Source organism: Arachis hypogaea, chromosome 16 (genome assembly GCF_003086295.3).
Source record: "Arachis hypogaea cultivar Tifrunner chromosome 16, arahy.Tifrunner.gnm2.J5K5, whole genome shotgun sequence".
NCBI lineage: Eukaryota > Viridiplantae > Streptophyta > Magnoliopsida > Fabales > Fabaceae > Arachis > Arachis hypogaea.
The window spans coordinates 91,932,126-91,949,492 of NC_092051.1; the positions used below are offsets into that span (position 1 = coordinate 91,932,126).

The window sequence follows — 17,367 nt, forward strand, 5'->3', positions numbered from 1 at the left end:
GGAATAGCGTCACCTGCTGCGGCGCTCTAATCTCTCATACCGGCGCCTGTTACGGCGCTCCATCTGATCAAGCTGGCGGAATAGACGGTGCACGAGGCGATAGACCGGCTCAGAGGCGGGTGAAGGTGTAGTGGTGGCAGCAGGGGCAGCTGGGGCAGCTGTGGATGAAGAGGGTCCAGCAGACGGAGGGGCTGTCTCATCTGTAGCAGTGACAGGTGGTGGTCTGTAGCCCAAAGCAAGGAAGTTCCTACTGTGCGGGATGATCTTCCTGCAGTCCGCTGCTGGTGGTCTCTCATCGGCATCCTCCCAAGGCACATCAGCCTGACGGCCTAGCCGTGTAACCAGGTAAGGAAAGGGGAGGGTGCCTCGGACGTGGGCCCTGGCCATATAATGCCGGATAAAACGAGGCAGATAAATGTCCTTACCCTCCAGCACACACCAAAGGAGGGTGATCATGGTAGCCGGGATCTCCGTCTCGTGAGTACTCGGCATCATAAAGTTACTCAAGATCTGATGCCAAAGCCGAGCCTCATCATTTAAGTACACTCTCTTGATCCCTCTAGGCATAGTGGTGTTCTGACCCATCTCCCAAGGAATAGCAGGGTCGAGAGCTATCCTTGCCTTCACAGCATCCCAGTCAAACTACATCTGGCCCATGTCCTCCTCAGCCTGTGCAAAACCATCTGGCTGATCGGACTTGGCGGGGAGCTGGAGAATGGTCTCTATGGCCTCCTCAGTGACCAGAATTAGCTTTCCTCTCAGGTTCACTGCATCTAGGGTAGTAAGGTAGTAGTTGCAATAGAATTCCCGGACCCAAGATGCATTCACCTCTATCAGTTGTCTCTCCAGAAAGTACCAGCCCCTTTGCTTGATTTGCTCAGTAGTGTATTGCTGGAGGGCCTCTGGAATCTTCAAGGTACGTTCCAGGAATAAATTTCTGGAGTTTGCAAAAGCCGGGTACTTCAGTTCACAGTACCGGTTTGCAAATTTTATAGGATCATTTGTAGGAAGCAGTTGGTTAGCTTTCTCCTGCTGTGTGAAATTCTTCTCCCGCCATGATGTATCGTGCATTAGAGAAATGATGGACTGGGAGGAATCTCCTCTCTTGCGCTTGCCTTTACCTTTCCTCTGTGAAGCAGACATCTTGAAAAATAGAAAACAAGGAATTGGATAAAATCGGAAAGCAAATAGGCAATTAAATAAAGGAAATCCAAGCGGCAAAGGAGAAATAAAATAAGGAAAATGAGTAAGTGAAATATGATTGAATGAATGTTAAATGGAAAGAAAATAAGCAATATGCCATGGTTAGAAAGTTAGAGGAAAGTGAAAATAATCAGAAAAGAGATCAAAAGGGTTAGTATGGTTAGGATTGGAAAAAGAAATTAGTAAATTAAAATCAGTGAGTTAGGAAGGTAAGTGGCATAGAAAAATTCCATATAACAAGGATTCACAGGTAAGAATAGAAGTACTCATAATTTGAACAAGCAGTTTATGAACCAGGAAATCAAAAAGGATGAGAAAGTCTGCCATAGCATTCATGTAGTGATTTGGGTAAAGCAGAGGGAAACAGATTTTAGAAATGCGAAACCAAAACATGAATGAAAACAAATTTTAAAAAAATTGGGCAGCATTCCGACTAAAATTAGATTGTCCCGAAAAATAAACAGCAATTTAATCAGTTCATATGAATTAAAAAAATCAAGCTGCATGTACATAGATATAAAATAAACATAAAAACTCAATGTAAACAGTAGCAACATACAAGAAAGTAGCATATGAAACATGATTATAGCAGCAACATATTTGCACATAGGGTAAAACAGAAGTAAGAACAATGCAAGTAAACAGACCTAGATCCACTAACCACAGCTTAAGCTACCTAACAACCTAGAAATCCACTATAACATGCAAGTCTAACTATCCTAATTATGAGCATAAACGGAATAAAAAAATACAGAAAATTTATGAACAGATAAAAAAATGGTTGCGTGTTACGGAACCTGGTAAGCGGAAGGGGTGGAACAGGGAAGAAGGTGGCTGCGGCAGCGTCCGGCGCGGTGGTGGTGCACGGCGACGCGGTGGTGGCAGCGGAGGGGGCAGTGGCGGCGAGGATTCGGGTTAGTGATAGAGGAAGGGAGGGGGGCTTGCGGGTGGGTGGCGGAGGGGTGGGAGGCTGGGTTGCCGGCGGTGGGGGGCGGTGGTCGCGGAGATAGTGGCGGAGAGGGGAGGGGAGAGGAGGAAGGGAGAAGAAGGGAGGGGAGGGGGTTAGGGCGGCGGCGTACGGGGTGGCGGCGGCGTTGGGGTGGTGGTGTGGCGGCTGGCCGGCGGTGGCTGGGAAGAAGAAGAAGAGAGAAGGAGAAGAGGGTTGGGGGTGAAAGGGGAGGGCTGCGCGACTGATAGGGTTCGCGGGCTGGGGGGTTATATTTTCGAATCCATGCGGTCGCGTGGGGAACGCGGTCGCGTGGTTGGGACGAGAATGTGAGTGACGCGATCGCGTGGAGTGCGCGATCGCGTCGCTGGAATTTGTGCTAAACGCACGACTCCAGCGCCGTTTCAGCGCAAATCTCTGTCTCCTTTTGGGGCGATGTGCAATCCATGCGACGCGATCGCGTCGCTCACGCGGTCGCGTGTGGTTGGTATTGGGTAGTGACGTGATCGCATGGGGCATGCGATCGCGTGAGCCAATTTGTGCGAAACGCACAAGGGCCGCACGATTCCAGCCCAACTTTCTGTTCGTTGGATCCTTACGCCGATATATATATCACGCGGCTGCGTGGGTCATGTGGTCGCATGGGTGGTGTTTTTCGCGATATGACGCGATCGCATGGGGCGTGCGGTCGTGTCGTGCAACCACTTTTTTTTTTTATGCATGAAAAGTGCAGAATGCAATGACTATCATGGATGCTTATGCATGATTCCAGGTTTAATAAATAAAAATGAAAAAGGAAAAATGAAAGCAATTAACAAGAAATAATATGAAAAAAAGAAGCGACCATACCATGGTGGGTTGTCTCCCACCTAGCACTTTTAGTTAAAGTCCTTAAGTTGGACATTGGAAGAGTATCCTGTTATGGTGGCTTGTGTTTAAATTCGTCCAAAAATCTCCACCAGTGCTTGGAATGCCAATAGCCTCCGGGGTCTCAAACTAGGCATGTAAAGCTTCTGCGCAGCTTTAAACAGATATTCAGCCTCCCGGGATGACGAATGTCAGAACATAATCCATGATCCCAAGTGATGTGCATAAACTTGATATGCTACGATTTAGGAAATTGCACGATCGGCAAAATTCCTTCCGGCAAGTGCACCGGTTATCGTCAAGTAAAAACTCACAATAGAGTGAGGTCGAATCCCACAAGGATTGGTTGAGTGAGCAATTCGGATTAGAAATATGTTCTAGTTGAGCGGAATCAAGATTTAGATGAGAATTGTGGAATGTAAAATTGCATGAATTAAAGAGCGAGAAGCTGAATTGCTGAAATTAAAAGGGATGGGGGTGATTGCATGAATTTAATTGCAGAATGTAAAGAGAAAGTGGTAAATCAGAAATGGGGAGTTCATTGGGTGTTAGGAGATATTGAGATCTCCGAATCAAAACAACTTTTATCCCTTCCTCAACCAATGCATTCATTGAATTTTGCTTGGCAATCTTATATGATTGGATCCCAATCCCTTGGCTCACCAATTCTCTCTAAAAACAAACAAATTCCCAATCCCTTGGTTTAAATGTTCATAAGAAGAGATGATGCTCGATCACTGATTATACCACACAGTTTCATGAACCAAAATTTGGTAGGATTACATGTCACAATATCCATCCAAACCCCAATCCAATTCACTGTGAGAAAGCTTCTCTAGCATGAATCCTCCATTCCTTTCCCAAGGTTCCGAAGGATTCCAATTATGGGTAGTTTCTTTCCCAAGACAACTACCCAATGGAATTAGATCGAGAAGCTTTCTAACAAAATTCGAGAGAAAAGATTGAAGAAGAAGATAAAACTATTATTGATTCATTGAATTACAATAGAGCTCCCTAACCCAATGAAAGGGGTTTAGTGAGTCATAGCTCTGAATTCAATTACAAAACTAAAGGAAAATGATCCAAAGTTCTCCGTGTGTAAAAATCCTCTAACTAACTTAAATTCTATCCTATTTATACACTTTCTAAATTGAGCTTCTGTTGTGTTTCTTGGGCTTTGAGGCCTTTCCCTGATTTCCTTTTGCTTTGGGATTATGGTCCATAATCCTGATGAGGCTGTGATCCAATTCTGTAACATTCATTGAGCAAACTTAGTGATAAACAAGTAATGACACAAGACTCAACAAATTGAAGCTCCAGACTCATCAATCCTTCAGGCCCAATCCCATAAACCATGATATTCAATTGGGTTTCATACCATAATACGTTTAAGTTAATGTTTGTGCTCAAATGCTAACTTAAACTTCAATATATTTGGCCCAGAAACCCCTTTCAAAAAGTGGCGTTTAAGTTGAAGTTTAAGTTTCAGTTTAAGGTTAAACTGAAACTTAAACGTGGAAATGGAAGAAAGCAACCCAGGAGTGTGAAATGTCGAACACGTTTAAGCTTCAGTTTAAGGTTAAACTGAAGCTTAAACGTGGAAATGAAGAAAGCAACCCTGGAGGAGCAATTGGGTCGAACACGTTTAAGCTTCAGTTTAAGGTTAAACTGAAGCTTAAACGTGGAAATGAGAAAGCAACCCTGGAGGAGAGAAATAGTCGAACATGTTTAAGCTTCAGTTTAAGGTTAAACTGAAGCTTAAACGTGGAAATGAGAAAGCAACCCTGGAGGAGAGAAATAGTCGAACACGTTTAAGCTTCAGTTTAAGGTTAAACTGAAGCTTAAACGTGGAAATGAGAAAGCAACCCTGGAGGAGAGAAATAGTCGAACACGTTTAAGCTCCAGTTTAAGGTTAAACTGGAGCTTAAACGTGGAATGCTCCTGGTGCCTTTCTTACTTCTGGCGTTTAACCTCCAGTTTAAGGTTAAACTGGAGGTTAAACGTGGAAATGCTTCCTGGTGAGAAATTGTGTCGAACACGTTTAAGCTCCAGTTTAAGGTTAAACTGGAGCTTAAACGTGGAAATGTTCCCTTGGTGAAATTCTCATTCTGGCGTTTAACTTCCAGTTTAAGGTTAAACTGGAGGTTAAACGCCAGTTCCAGCATTTCTTAGTCTTCATGATTCTGGCGTTTAAGCTCCAGTTTAGGCTTAAACTGGAACTTAAACTCCACATGTGATATTCAAGCTTCCTTTATTGATTTTGTTGCTTCCTTGCCTAGCCTCTTCTTCCCTGAAATCATCCAAACAATTGCATCAAAGTCTTGCAAAATTTCATGAGAAATCTTCCATTCATAGCATTCAAGTAATATAACTAAAAACTCATGAAATTTGCATCAAAATCATACTGTTTGGATGGTTCATTGCTTTGTTATTCATTTAACCATTCTTGGTTACTTTAAGCTCAAGAAAATGCATAAAACAACTAAAACTAACAAAAAAATGCTAGTGAAACTAGCCTAAGATGCCTTGGCATCACAACACCAAACTTAATACTTGCTTGTCCCTAAGCAAGTCCTGAGTTATTTGAGAAGAAAGTATGAAACAAAAAGCAATTACATTGGCTATATTAGCAAGCATTTGAAGTTCATCAGAAGGGTTTTATGCAGAAAGTTACAGCATCACTTTTTCATTCTTATCAGGTAAGATTATCACTTTTTCATTGCATCCATCAAACACTGCTATGGCCTCTTGTTATTCTTATGTCCTTGGCACTTTTCTCTTCTTTGTTTTTCTTTTCTTTTTCTTAGAGCCCCTTTGCTCCTTGTTTGCTTAGTGTCATGTGTTGCACAAGCCTTTGGCATTTTCTTTTTCTTATCAGTGCACTACACATATCCACTACAGGCATTTTAGTTCACATTTCTTCTTGAGACATTGGTGCCCAGCACCTCTTTGTGTGACTAAATGTTTTGTATTTAGGTTGCTCTTGATAATGGACTTTTGGTTGATAATCCCGGGTTAGTTAACCCAAGTTACCAAGTGTTGAAACACTCCTTAGAACCTATTCATCCAAGCATATCCTTAATACATAAACACCACAGGCATTTGTCTCAGAAGTTCAAACCATTGGTGCCTAGCTTATTTTCTCAATTTTTTTTTTTTTGCTTTTTGGTTGCCCTTTTTCAGTGGCTTTTTCTTCTTCTTTTTCTTTCTTTTTCATGGCCAAAGACATTTATTCATCAAGATCCATAGACAGTTTTCAATTTCTACACAAAAAATGATAATTCTACACTCTATTTCCAGTGATCTGACTAAACAATCAAGCATGCATACCACCACTTAATTCTACTTGATTTGTCACTAATTAGCCAAGTTACTTTTGTTCAAACTTTTCTTTTATTTTTGGAAACAGAACAAGCATGGCAAGAATTTGTTTAAGAAGGTGAAGTTATATCCAAACATCTAGGCATTCACTTTATTCAAAGCAATAAACAGACAAACATACTAGAAACTTCACATTCCAGAAAGATTCAACAATTACAGTTTAAACCAGAACAAGCATGCTTTTGTTTGCCCTTTTTAAAGAATTGTCAAGGAACAACACCACCTTGTGAAATTCCTTGTTTTCTCTTTGTTGCCAGGAAACAATTTGATTTCTCCTTCTTCTCCTAGTTGTTGCTTCATGCTTTAAGATCCTTGTTTCCTTTCCTGCAAAGAGTGATGAAGTTGCTTGCTTCTCAAGCACTTGAGTGGTTAGCTCAACTATGTATGGGTAAGTGTCTGAGTCTTAAGTTGGTGTGTGAACACCAAACTTAGTCTCCTACTTACTTCTCTGTTCTTTGAATCCTTGAGTTCTCCTTGGAATGAAGTTGCTGCTAAGGATTTTAAGCATTTCTGTGATTGCTTAGAATGGTTGTTCCTTTCATATAATTCAAAGGTTGTTGTGTTCAGTTGATCTTTATGGTGGAACACCAAACTTAGAGTCACACATTCCCCTTTGAATTATTGATCCACGAATTCATTGTTTGGCGTGAAACACCAAACTTAATTCTTTTCAATGCACAGAAACTACTTCACCCTTTTTATTGAAACAAATAAAAGAAACAGCAAAGGGGTATTACCTCAGGTTGGGTTGCCTCCCAACAAGCGCTTCTTTAACGTCACTAGCTTGACGGTTGTCTTCCTCAATTGAGGTGATATTTAACCTTGTCCTTCTCCTCCACATCTCCCAAGTAATGTTTGAGTCTTTGACCATTCACAGTGAAGGTTCGTTGTGACTTTTCTTCCATGATTTCTACTTGTCCATATTGGGAGACCTTGGTGACAAGGAATGGTCCAGACCACCTTGATTTTAGCTTCCCTGGAAATAGCTTCAGCCTAGAATTGTAGAGTAATACTTTTTGTCCTTCTTCAAATTTCCTTGGGGCTATGTTGCTGTCATGCTTCTTCTTTGCTCTTTCTTTGTAAATTTTGGCATTCTCATAAGCTTCAGCTCTGAATTCTTCCAACTCTTGAATTTGCAACATCCTTCTTTCTCCAGCAGCTTTGCTGTCCAAGTTCAAGATTTTCAAGGCCCAGAATGCCTTGTACTCCAACTCCAGTGGCAAATGGCAAGCTTTTCCATACACTAGTTGGTAAGGAGACATTCCAATTGGTGTTTTGAAAGCTGTCCTATATGCCCAAAGAGCATCATCTAGCTTAATCGACCAGTCCTTCCTTGAGGTTCCCACAGTCTTTTCCAGGATTCTTTTGAGTTCTCTATTAGATATTTCGGCTTGCCCACTTGTCTGTGGATGGTATGGTGTGGCTACCTTGTGTTTGACTCCATATTTTAGAAGCAATGCCTCCAATGGTTTGTTGCAGAAGTGGCTTCCTCCATCACTGATAATTGCTCTTGGAACCCCAAAACGGCAAAAAATGTGTTTTCTGAGGAAGTTCATGACTACCTTATTATCATTGGTTGGAGTTGCTATTGCTTCAACCCATTTGGAGACATAGTCTACTGCCACAAGAATGTAATTATTTGAGTATGAGGTGGGAAAGGGTCCCATGAAATCTATCCTCCATACATCAAACAATTCAAGTTCCAGAATGAATTGTTGTGGCATTTCATTTCTTCTTGGCAGGTTCCCCGCTTTCTGACATTCATGGCAGTGCTTCACTAGTTCCTTTGCATCTTTGAAGATAGTGGGCCAATAAAAACCACACTACAACACCTTAGCTGCTGTTCTTTCTCTTGCAAAATGTCCTCCATAAGTGGAGCCATGGCAGTCCCATAAGACTTCCCTTCCTTCTTCCTCTGATATGCATCTTCTGAGTATGCCATCCGAACATTTTTTGAACAAGTATGGTTCGTCCCAGATGAAGTATTTGGCATCATTTACCAATTTCTTCCTTTGATGCCTGTTAAATTCCAACGGCAAACTCCCAGTGGCCTTGAAGTTTGCTATGTCTGCAAACCAGGGTGCTTTGTGAATTACCATGAGTTGTTCATCAGGAAAGCACTCATTTATATGTGTGCTTTGTGCGCTTCCTTCTTCACATGGTATCCTTGATAAATGGTCTGCCACCTTGTTCTCTACACCCTTCTTGTCTTTGATTTCAATGTCAAATTCCTGCAACAAAAGAACCCATCTAATAAGTCTTGGTTTGGATTCTTGTTTAGCAAGTAAGTATTTTAAAGCTGAATGATCAGTGAAGACAATGACTTTAGATCCAATGAGATAGGATCTAAATTTTTCAAATGCAAAGACTATTGCCAAGAGTTCTTTTTCAGTGGTTGTGTAATTTCTTTGGTTATCATTCAAGACTTTACTGGCATAATAAATCACATGTACCAAATTGTTTTTCCTTTGTCCTAACACTGCCCCAATAGCGAGGTCTGATGCATCACACATCAGTTCAAAAGGTAAGTTCCAATCAGGTGGGGCAATGATAGGTGCAGAGGAAAGTTTTTGCTTCAAAAGTTCATAGGCTAGCATGCAATTTTTATCAAATACAAAGGGTGTATCAGAGACAAGCAAGTTACTCAAAGGTTTGGCTATTTTAGAAAAGTCTCTAATAAACCTTCTGTAAAAGCCAGCGTGTCCCAAAAAACTCCTAACTGCCTTGACATTACTTGGTGGAGGTAGTTTTTCAATGAGTTCCACCTTAGCTCTGTCCACCTCAATGCCTCTATTAGAGATTTTGTGGCCAAGGACTATTCCTTCTGTGACCATGAAATGACACTTTTCCCAGTTTAATACTAGGTTGGTCTCTTGGCATCTCTTAAGCACCAAGGCAAGGTGGTGTAGGCAGCTAGGAAAAGAATCTCCAAACACAGAAAAATCATCCATGAAAACCTCAATAAATTTTTCAATCATGTCCGAAAAGATGGACAGCATGCATCTTTGGAAAGTGGCAGGTGCATTGCACAATCCAAAGGGCATGCGTCTATAAGCAAAAACTCCATATGGACAAACAAATGATGTTTTCTCTTGATCTCTAGGATCAACTACTATCTGATTATAGCCTGAGTATCCATCCAGAAAGCAATAGTAAGCATGTCCTGCAAGCCTTTCAAGCATCTGATCCATGAATGGGAGTGGGAAATGATCTTTTCTAGTGGCTTCATTGAGCTTCCTGTAGTCTATGCACATCCTCCACCCAGTGACAGTTCTTGTGGGTATGAGTTCGTTCCTCTCATTTGGCACCACAGTTATGCCACCTTTCTTGGGAACTACATGGATGGGACTAACCCATGGGCTATCAGAAATGGGGTAGATTACCCCTGCCTGCCATAACTTCATGACCTCCTTTTGTACCACTTCTTTCATGACGGGATTCAATCTTCTCTGAGCTTGAATGGAGGGTCTAGCATCCTCTTCTAATAAGATTTTATGCATGCATATGGATGAACTTATCCCCTTCAAATCAGCTAGGGTCCATCCAATGGCATCTTGATGAGTTTGTAGCACCTTGATCAATTCTTCTTCCTGTTCTTGGCTCAGGGCAGAGCTAATGATAACAGGATGGCTCTCATCACTACCCAAGTATGCATACTTGAGATTAGGGGGCAATGCTTTGAGCTCAGGTTTTAGTGCTTCCTTCTCTTCTTTCACTCTCTCTGGCATGCTTGGCATGGTTGTTTCAGCAGCGTTGATGTCACTAACTTCAATATCCTTGGTGAACTCCTCCTCTGCCACTACCTTTGTTGTTTCCTCAAAGGTTTCTTGTATTGCAATGTCCACTACATCCACCCTCATGCATTCCTTTAGTGATTCTGATGGATAGCTCATTGCCTTGAATACGTCAAACACCAATTTCTCGTCATGTAGTCTAAGAGTGAGTTCACCCTTTTGTACATCTATGATGGCTCCAGCAGTAGCCAGGAAGGGTCTTCCCAGAATTATTGAAGCTTTGGCTTCTTCCTCCATATCTAACACCACAAAATCAGCAGGAAATATAAAATCTCCCACTTTCACCAACAAATCCTCAACTATCCCATGAGGGAATTTAAAAGTTCGATCTGCCAATTGGAGGGCCATTCTTGTTGGTTTGGCTTCCTCAATCTTCATTCTTCTCATCATTGTTAGAGACATCAAATTGATACTGGCCCCTAAGTCACACAAGGCCTTCTCCACCATGACTTCTCCTATGATGCAGGGGATTTGGAAACTGCCTGGATCCTTCAATTTCTGAGGCAATTTGTGTTGAATGATGGCACTGCATTCTTCAGTCAACAACACAGTTTCCTCATTTCTCCAGCTTCTCTTCTTGGTCATTAATTCCTTTAAGAATTTTGCATAGAGTGGCATTTGCTCTATTGCCTCAGCAAACGGAATGTTGATTTGAAGCTTCTTGAAAATCTCCAAGAACCTGGAGAATTGGCCATCCTTTTCACTTTTCTTCAAACGTTGAGGATATGGTGCTTTAGGTGTATAAGGCTTCAGGACCTCTTTTTCTTTTTCTTTTGTTGCAGACGGTGTAAAAGATTGTCCTTGTTCCTTGTCTCTCACATTTTCCTTTGCTTCATCCTCTGTGGTTTCCTTTGAGATCTCCTTTAGATTCTTTCCACTTCTGAGGGTTATGGCCTTACATTCTTCCCTTGCAATAGCCTTGGCAGCATGAGAAACGCTTGGCCCAGGGGTTTGCTTAGACAAATACACAATTTGATTTTCTAGCTTCTGGATGGCAGCTCCTTGGTTTTGCAAGTTAGAATTTACTTCTTCCTTAAAGGCTTTCAATTCGGTTATGTCTTGACTCATGGTTGCAAGCATTCCTTCTATCCTGTTTAATTGATCTTGAAATTGTTGGTTCGGATTAGGTTGGGTAGGTTGATTATTTTGGCCATGATATGATGGTTGGGAGTAAGTGTTTTGTGTGGCTTGGTATGATCTTTGGTTGGAGTTTTGGTAAGTGGACTTGTTATGTTGGTTTTGGTTGTAAGGTTTGTGGTTTTGTGGTTGGGTTTGTTGGTTCCCCCACCCAAAGTTTGGGTGGTTTTTCCATCCTGGGTTGTAAGTGTTGGAATGTGGATCATATGATTGCCTTTGTTGGTTTCCCACATAGTTGGCCTCTTCCCAATCACCTCCTTCAGTGCTTACTTCCTCTTGATCTTGTGTGTGTGTTGCAGCCACTTGCTTTGTTTCTAATTTCCTGGTGAGCTCTGCTAGTTGCTTGGCAAACACCTTGTTTTGGGCTAAAATTGTATCAACATGGTTCAGCTCCATGACTCCCTTAGTGTTGTGTCTCTCTGAAGCATAGTAGTACTCATTCTCAGCCACTGTCTCAATCACTTCAATGGCTTCTTCCACAGTCTTTTTCCTGTTCAATGAACCTCCTGATGAATGGTCTACAGCCTTCCTTGATTCATAAGAAAGTCCATCATAGAAAATATGCAATTGCACCCAGTCATGGAACATGTCTGGTGGGCATTTCCTTGTCAAATCCTTGAATCTCTCCCATGCCTCGTAGAGAGTTTCACCATCTTGTTGTCTAAAAGTCTGAACCTTAGATCGAAGCCTATTGACCTTTTGTGGGGGGTATAAACGTGCCAGAAACTTGCTTTCCACCTCTTGTTAGGCTCCCCCTTGGGAATGATTCCAGCCACTTAGCTGCCTTGTCCCTAAGTGAAAATGGGAACAAGAGCAGTTTATAGGTATCTTCCTGGACTCCATTGGACTTCACAGTGTCGCAAATTCTCAAGAATTTTGTGAGATGTTGGTTTGGATCTTCATTAGCACTCCCACCAAATGAACAATGATCCTCCACAAGTGATATTAGCTGTGGTTTGAGTTCAAAATTGTTGGCCTGAATGGGTGGTTTTTGAATGCTGCTACCACAATTCCCAAAGGTTGGGTTTATGTATGAACCAAGAACCCTCCTCTCGGGAATGGCATTGTTTCCATCAGCTCTCTCATGGTTGTGAACTTCTCTATCCATGTTGAGATCTAGAGCTTCCTCAAAATTGTCCTCAGATTCTCCTTCAGATTCCTCTTCTCTCAGTACTCTCTTCCCTCTTGATTCCCTTCTAAGTCTATGAAGGGTCCTCTCTGGTTCGGTATATGGAGGAGTTGATGTCTCTCCTCTCCTACCTGTCATACAAGAACACAGCACAGGCACCAAACAAGTGAAATACTCTTGGTTAATGGAAGAGTATGGTTAGAGCAGTTGAGGAATTAATTCAAATAGTTAGTGAGTCAGTGAGTTAGTTGCTTGAATTTAAAGGCATAAAGAAAGAAAGCATGTAACAGAGTGCAGAAATTAAAATTCAACAAGTAACTTGAACTGAATTAACAAAGCAAAAAAAAATGCTCAATCTAGTTAACTTCCAATTTGAGAATTGTCAATCGAAAACCAATCCCCGGCAACGGCGCCATAAACTTGATGTGCATAAACTTGATATGCTACGATTTAGGAAATTGCACGATCGGCAAAATTCCTTCCGGCAAGTGCACCGGTTATCGTCAAGTAAAAACTCACAATAGAGTGAGGTCGAATCCCACAAGGATTGGTTGAGTGAGCAATTCGGATTAGAAGTATGTTCTAGTTGAGCGGAATCAAGATTTAGATGAGAATTGCGGAATGTAAAATTGCATGAATTAAAGAGCGAGAAGCTGAATTGCTGAAATTAAAAGGGATGGGGGTGATTGCATGAATTTAATTGCACAATGTAAAGAGAAAGTGGTAAATCAGAAATGGGGAGTTCATTGGGTGTTAGGAGATATTGAGATCTCCGAATCAAAACAACTTTTATCCCTTCCTCAACCAATGCATTCATTGAATTTTGCTTGGCAATCTTATATGATTGGATCCCAATCCCTTGGCTCACCAATTCTCTCTAAAAACAAACAAATTCCCAATCCCTTGGTTTAAATGTTCATAAGAAGAGATGATGCTTGATCACTGATTATACCACACAGTTTCATGAACCAAAATTTGGTAGGATTACATGTCACAATATCCATCCAAACCCCAATCCAATTCACTGTGAGAAAGCTTCTCTAGCATGAATCCTCCATTCCTTTCCCAAGGTTCCGAAGGATTCCAATTATGGGTAGTTTCTTTCCCAAGACAACTACCCAATGGAATTAGATCGAGAAGCTTTCTAACAAAATTCAAGAGAAAAGATTGAAGAAGAAGATAAAACTATTATTGATTCATTGAATTACAATAGAGCTCCCTAACCCAATGAAAGGGGTTTAGTGAGTCATAGCTCTGAATTCAATTACAAAACTAAAGGAAAATGATCCAAAGTTCTCCGTGTGTAAAAATCCTCTAACTAACTTAAATTCTATCCTATTTATACACTTTCTAAATTGAGCTTCTGTTGTGTTTCTTGGGCTTTGAGGCCTTTCCCTGATTTCCTTTTGCTTTGGGTTTATGGTCCATAATCCTGATGAGGCTGTGATCCAATTCTGTAACATTCATTGAGCAAACTTAGTGATAAACAAGTAATGACACAAGACTCAACAAATTGAAGCTCCAGACTCATCAATCCTTCAGGCCCAATCCCATAAACCATGATATTCAATTGGGTTTCATACCATAATACGTTTAAGTTAATGTTTGTGCTCAAATGCTAACTTAAACTTCAATATATTTGGCCCAGAAACCCCTTTCAAAAAGTGGCGTTTAAGTTGAAGTTTAAGTTTCAGTTTAAGGTTAAACTGAAACTTAAACGTGGAAATGGAAGAAAGCAACCCAGGAGTGTGAAATGTCGAACACGTTTAAGCTTCAGTTTAAGGTTAAACTGAAGCTTAAACGTGGAAATGAAGAAAGCAACCCTGGAGGAGCAATTGGGTCGAACACGTTTAAGCTTCAGTTTAAGGTTAAACTGAAGCTTAAACGTGGAAATGAGAAAGCAACCCTGGAGGAGAGAAATAGTCGAACATGTTTAAGCTTCAGTTTAAGGTTAAACTGAAGCTTAAACGTGGAAATGAGAAAGCAACCCTGGAGGAGAGAAATAGTCGAACACGTTTAAGCTTCAGTTTAAGGTTAAACTGAAGCTTAAACGTGGAAATGAGAAAGCAACCCTGGAGGAGAGAAATAGTCGAACACGTTTAAGCTTCAGTTTAAGGTTAAACTGAAGCTTAAACGTGGAAATGAGAAAGCAACCCTGGAGGAGAGAAATAGTCGAACACGTTTAAGCTCCAGTTTAAGGTTAAACTGGAGCTTAAACGTGGAATGCTCCTGGTGCCTTTCTTACTTCTGGCGTTTAACCTCCAGTTTAAGGTTAAACTGGAGGTTAAACGTGGAAATGCTTCCTGGTGAGAAATTGTGTCGAACACGTTTAAGCTCCAGTTTAAGGTTAAACTGGAGCTTAAACGTGGAAATGTTCCCTTGGTGAAATTCTCATTCTGGCGTTTAACTTCCAGTTTAAGGTTAAACTGGAGGTTAAACGCCAGTTCCAGCATTTCTTAGTCTTCATGATTCTGGCGTTTAAGCTCCAGTTTAGGCTTAAACTGGAACTTAAACTCCACATGTGATATTCAAGCTTCCTTTATTGATTTTGTTGCTTCCTTGCCTAGCCTCTTCTTCCCTGAAATCATCCAAACAATTGCATCAAAGTCTTGCAAAATTTCATGAGAAATCTTCCATTCATAGCATTCAAGTAATATAACTAAAAACTCATGGAATTTGCATCAAAATCATACTGTTTGGATGGTTCATTGCTTTGTTATTCATTTAACCATTCTTGGTTACTTTAAGCTCAAGAAAATGCATAAAACAACTAAAACTAACAAAAAAATGCTAGTGAAACTAGCCTAAGATGCCTTGGCATCACCAAGCTGTGTTTTTAGATCCGCCTCCGTTTTGATTTGTAAGTTTCCATTTGGGCGGGTTAAAGAGTAGAGTCTCACCGTGGCGACCAAACGTTCTCTGTGATCCATGCAATTGAGCACGATACCAATCCGTGTACTTCGAGGTGAAGCGTGGAACCTTATTGAACCTGGTGCACCAGCTCTGAATACGATCCATTTCCCTCTTACTCTTAAAGCCGCAGAGAGCTCTAAGCTGGCCATCTGTTTCAAGCAAACCATATTCAAGTGAGTAAGTAAAATTATAAGTTAAGGATTGTACCCACTTGAAGCTTGTATTGGGTGGTAATGGCCTTGGGATAGGTGTTTTTGGTGGTTCTGCAAGTTCCATTTCCTTGTGTTCTTCTGTGAATTCTTCCACTTCCTTGCAAAGATCTTCAATTGTATCTGTATCCTGGTCAAAGTCTTCTATGTCTTCCTCATCACTCGAGTCATAGATTGGAGGTTGAGAGAAATCTACCTCCGCATCATCTTCATATTCACTTGGGGAAGATTCTTCGATCTCAGAGAATTCACTTGCGGACGCAAGCTCATCACTAGGAGAACTAGACTTGTGACTATCATCATCAAGGAAATTTGCTTCTTGGATAATTTCGTCTGACTCTTCATAAACGACTTGCCTTGGAGATTGTACGGTATCCTCCTTAGCGTCAACTGTGGTATCTTGGACGGAGTTTTCCTCAATTTTGGATTCCCAAGGAAGTTCAGCATCGCCTAGATCTTCAACCAATTCAACCAACTCTTCTCCTTGAACAATGACAGCTTCTTCCACTTGTTCTAGTATGAATTCATTCTCTGTCTTGCCCACTGGAGTCTCAAGTATTTCTTTCATGCTACGCTCTTCATCGGGCTGTCCACAAGGAGCTATGGTTGATCCTTGTATATTTAAGCGCCTAGTAGCCCATTGAATTAGTGCTTGCTCCAGCTGTTGAACGGTTGTTTGAAATTTAATCATTGTTTCTTTTAGGCGATCCTTTGCTTCATGGTTTTCCAGACTTGGACATGATACAAAGGAAAGTGGTGACGATCGGGAACGATTGGATTGGTATTGGGGTAAGGAAGGATCATATGATGGTGAATGGTGAAGAGAAGCTTGTGAGTGTGGTGGTTCGAGTTTATGTTGAAAGGATGGTTCATATGCACGGGGTGGGGCTTGTTGGTAGTTACAAGGTTGTCCACCATGTCTTTCAGCTGGGTATGCACGGTAGAATGGTCTCTGCCCAGGATATCTCGGAGGGTGTTGCTGCCTAAAGGGTTGATTAGATCCTCTTGGTTCCATCCATCCTTGATTGGTCTGACCTTGATGCACATTCCTGCTGTAACTTCTATTTCCTTTAACAATATTAGAACCAAACTCAAAGCGAGAGGGGTGAGAGTTCATAGTAGCAAATAAAGATAAAGAGGAAAAACGAAAATAAATAAACAGGCAAAAGGAAAATATTTACAATAACCAATAATAAGGCACACGTTAGCAGTTCCCCGGCAACGGCGCCATTTTTACGTTGTGATTTCTACCAGTAAAGAAATTCATAGAAACGGTTGCGTTGTAGATATAGTTTCTAAACCGGCAAAAATCCCTTCGTACAAACGTGTTGGGTGTCACAAGTAACAAACCCCTTTAAAAATTGTTAACCGAGTATTCAAACCTCGGGTCGTCTTCTCAAGGAACTGCGAGGAAGTATGTTCTTATTATTGGCTATAAAGGTTATAATCGGGGTTTAGAAGGTGAGAAGCAAGTAATCTGAATGACGAGTGAATTAAATGGCAATTAAGAATAAATAATAACTGTAAAGCGACTTTTAGCAAGGTAGAGAAATTAGAGGTCCAACTTAGTTATCTCTCTTAACAATAATAAAGTTGAATCTAAACTCCACTTGGTCGACCTTTACCGGGGTAAGGGAAAGTCAAGGGACTAATTAAGTTGACATTTGAATCCTAATGGGTGGAAGCAATTCCTACCCACACTGACGATGCTAACACTGTTGTTTCCTTTGTGAGAAATCATATTATATGCCGCTTTGGATCACCACGAGCGATCGTGAGTGATCAAGG

General features: G+C 41.2%; 1 non-coding gene across 1 annotated transcript; it reads left to right on the forward strand.

Moving 5' to 3' along the window:
- Nucleotides 1-11,914: 11,914 nt before the first annotated feature.
- LOC112759972 (small nucleolar RNA R71) lies at nt 11,915-12,018 on the forward strand. Its single transcript, XR_003180432.1, has one exon. It is a non-coding gene; the product is annotated as a small nucleolar RNA R71 (small nucleolar RNA).
- Nucleotides 12,019-17,367: the final 5,349 nt, after the last annotated feature.